Genomic DNA, 4,212 nt, shown 5'->3' on the forward strand with positions numbered 1-4,212 from the left:
TCTTTCTAAATTCTCTGTGATGATTTCTCATGTTACTTATACTGCTTGCATCCTTTTTCTGTGAAGTCACAGAGGCATGCTGAACTGCAAATACAGAAATGATTCTTTGGTCTGATAGTAAGTTGCTTTACCTGTAGCTGAGATGGGTTATTTGCACTGGGTACCCCTATGAACCAGAGGGCAATTTCTCTAGGGGAACTGACCAGCCACCACAGGCAGACTAACCATAAACAGAAATTACTTAACTTCCTATCTTCACACTGCAGGCTTGGCCTCCCTGATACAGTGTTGAAAGCAGGAGAACTAACCACCTACTTCTTGGTTTTCAGAGAAAAGACTGAATCTACTAAAGAAAATACAGAAAGGCGAAACAGGGGAGGAGGGCAGTGAGTGGGAGAAATTCCCCTAAACTGTCCAAAATAAATGTATTTAACCCTTAAGGAAGCCCATTGCAGGATGAGTAAATATTAAGTACAACTGGATAACTTTAGGAATGTTACCCAAAGAACTGAAAAAGTAAAAGTGAATTTAGACAAACTCCCACTTTAAAAACTACCACCTAATTAAAAGTTTCTCAAACTTAAACCATGCATGGAACTTCTTTGAAGGGAAAAAAATTAGACAAGTCAATATTATTTATTTACCTAATATTATCTATATGTGTACTTACATAAAAATAGGTATAAAGTTCTTATGTTTATATTCTTACAGAGCTAAAATACCTGTATAATTTTATAAGTTAAAAGATAGCAAAACTACAAAGCCAATGAAGTTGTAATTTAAAACATTAGTGTGACAAAATGACACATAATTATTTGTTTATTCAGTTTATATTTTTCAATATAAAATGAGTTAGTAAGGTTTTCAAGGAAAAGATATGCTTTACACAGGTCATTTAGAACATGACAGGCCATCATTTGAGTCTTTGTCATGGTTAGTGTTACTTATTTTTAAACACTGATGTATTATTTTGATTAACCAATGAATTAAATAAAGCACTCCAAATTATAAAGTTGGCAGCAATGTTTCGATATCATTCAGTATAAAAGTCCGCATTGTGGATTTTCTATTGATAATGACTACTAATGAACTTGGCAACTTACTAAATACAGAGACAGAACTCATGAACCCTTAATTCACAGGAGGAATGTAGAACTGTCATGAGGCGAGGTATTCTGAATTACACATGCATAGACTAGAGATAGGCTCTACTTATGCTGGAATCTTTTGGCTATAAGGAATAGAACCAACTCAACCCACTTCAGTACTGGAGGCTCTACCTCTGTCATGGTGAGGGTAGGATCAGGAATTGGAGAACAGGATCTGGAATAGCTATTCCATGTGGGTGTATCTCTCTCTGCTTCCCTCTCTCTTTTCTTGTCTCTCCCCCAAATGACAGATGTTTCTGCCTCTATTTCCGTATATGTGTGTCTGTCTCTCTGTGTCTGTCACTGCCTGCTTTTGGTCTCTGTCTCCTATACCACCAACTCTTTTTTCTGTTTCTGTCTTCATGTCTCTATTACCTTCCCTCTCTGTTGTCCAGATTTATCAACCCATTTACAAGTCAGTCAAAGATTGCTACTCCCTGTTCTGGCTTAACATCCTTTGTAAATTTAAATGCTGACTATGGAGAGTCCCAACTCCAGATTTCTAAGAGAAAAAACCTGATTGGTCACACAGACCACTGATTTCAAGCTGTGGCTGGTTCGAAGTATGTATCACATGAGTGGCTGCCCACTCAGCAGTGGTTGTTCAAACACGCTCTCTGAAAAGGACATGGGTTTTATAGGAAACATGTCTGCTTAAATGTCTTTTTAAGGGTACAATACATCAGTTTCTCCTAGCAACTGTTCATTAGAGTACTTGAAGTAGCCAGTTGATTTTGACTTTAAAAATAGTGTCGAAAAACCAATCTGGAAAATTATACAATAGGCACAAAAACAAAAGGCATTTAAAAATATAAAAGAGTCCCTGACATCTCCTTGAAAGAGGTGAATGGTCCAAACCACAGGGACCATTGTATGTTCTACCAACAGACCACACTCACTTAAAGCACTTAAGAGGAGAACTGAACTTCAAGACGTGGGATAGAGACCCTAACCACCAAAGAATGCATTTTGTCCTTGTACTTTTTGTGGGAAAAGGGCATGGATAAGACTACTTACTCCTTAAAAATTTAATATAATATTATAAAATTCTTCTAAGTACTGCCTTTTGTAGTACTTTTATTTATACACATCAGTAGAATCACTAAGACAGCTTTAATCATAAAAATTTTAGAGCGAAATTATATCCTCCTTAAAAATTAATGTTTACTAGACATAGGCACGGTGGATGTAGAGCTTTTGCACAGAGCTGATAATATTAGAGAGAAGGGAAGATGAGATTAAAATTAATATGTAGGGAAAGCATAAAATAAAGCTGAGCTTTACCAAGGGCACAGAAAATTTGGGGATTATGGATGGGGCTATTCAACTGAGGTGAATCCTTCTAGAAGGTAGACTGAGTCTCTCAAAAAATGAGGACACTTTGGGAGAAAACATCAATAAATATAAGGTAAAGTATGAGTGAGAAAAAGAAGAAAAGTTGAAACAGGCTTTTATTCAGGGGCAAGCAAGGAGTGCTAAGGAGTAGAGGTTTGCACAAAGCAGTGACTGGAGTTTTCAGAGGAGTTTTCAGGAGGGGGGAGATTAAGGCAGTAAGTTGTGTAAATTCATTTGGAAGGAATATAGGGCAGAAGCTGAATGATGGAGTGGCCAGGGACTCCAAGTCTGCCCTGGTATAATCAGCATGGAACTGTTCAGCACTGAAACACACCAATCAGCCCAGGACCTAAAGATGAGCTCCGTGTCCATTTCCTGGCATCCAGCATGGCAGGCCACACACAGTGCCCTTACCCTGCAATTGAAATCCACCTCTCCTAAACACTGACTGATTTCTGATTCTGTCAAGATGCCAGATCTCAGCTAAGCAGGACATAAGAGACACTTGCTGCCATGTCCCCTGCCCTAGATAAGATTCTCCTCTTCTGCCAATCCCAGACAAATCTAAATGAGTCTCAGTGTGCGCAGAGATGAATGTGTAGCAGTAGCTCCTTGGGGGTCAGAAGGCAGAGAGAGAATGAACCAAAAAGAAACAATAATGAGAGAGAAGGGGGAACTACCAGGCACTGCTGGGAGGAGACGGTGAACAAACATGAATTTGAGGCTGACATGGGGGGAAGACGAGAACCGTGATGGCAAAAAGCAATGGAGAGAGTAAGAAGACATAGGAGAAACACTTGAGAAAATAAAAGGAAAGTGAGTGGGGTGTCAGAGAACAAAAATTAATAAAAAACAGGAAAAAAAAAAAAAGGAGCTAACAACAAAAGCACCAGAAAAGCAAAGCAAGTGAGCTAAGGAAAGGAATAAAAGGAGAATCTATATGGACTATGCATCCTTTTGGCCATCTCTGGCCAAGATTACTGTTGCAAATCCAAGTTTATCTGGCTAATCAGCAAAACACAAATAAAAGAGAATAAGAGAAATAGAAACCTCTGCATAGAAGCCTAAGACTATCCCCCTTTGATAATCAATAAAAAGGCATCAATAGATCTATTTTAAAACTATTCAATCATATAATTTGCATACATTTGTAAACTACCTAGCTTTTGAAATACATGGCTTTCAGTCAGTTGTCATCCTTCCACATGTGACCAATAACTAGCCTACTAGCCTTACTGCTTCATGCCACTGAAACATGAATAATTCATTCATTTTTTTTAAAGATTTTATTTGATAGAGAGAGAGATCACAAATAGGCAGAGCAGCAGGCAAAGAGACAGAGGAGGAAGCAGGCTCCCTACTGAGCAGAGAGCCTGATGTGGGGCTCAATCCCAGGACCCTGGGATCATGACCTGAGCCGAAGGCTGAGGCTTAACCCACTGAGCCACCCAGGCGCCCCTAATTCATTAATTTTTTAAGAGCAAAAAGTCACAAGAGCTTTAAAGGAATTAATAATCTGACAGTGATGTTAACTCAAGAGTCTTCCTCACCCTCCTCATCATTAACTATAAACACAATGACCAATAGCACAGTGCTATGGAGGAGCTATGAGAAAGTAACTTATAGCCTGTGATCTTGTTGTCTCTGACAAAAGAAAGTTTAAACAAAGGTGAATAATAAAATTTCTCAAGAACTGTGTGTATTATTGGCTATGTCATTTATCTCTTAC

The sequence above is a fragment of the Martes martes genome, assembly GCF_963455335.1.
Source record: "Martes martes genome assembly, chromosome: 6".
NCBI classification, from domain to species: Eukaryota; Metazoa; Chordata; class Mammalia; order Carnivora; family Mustelidae; genus Martes; species Martes martes.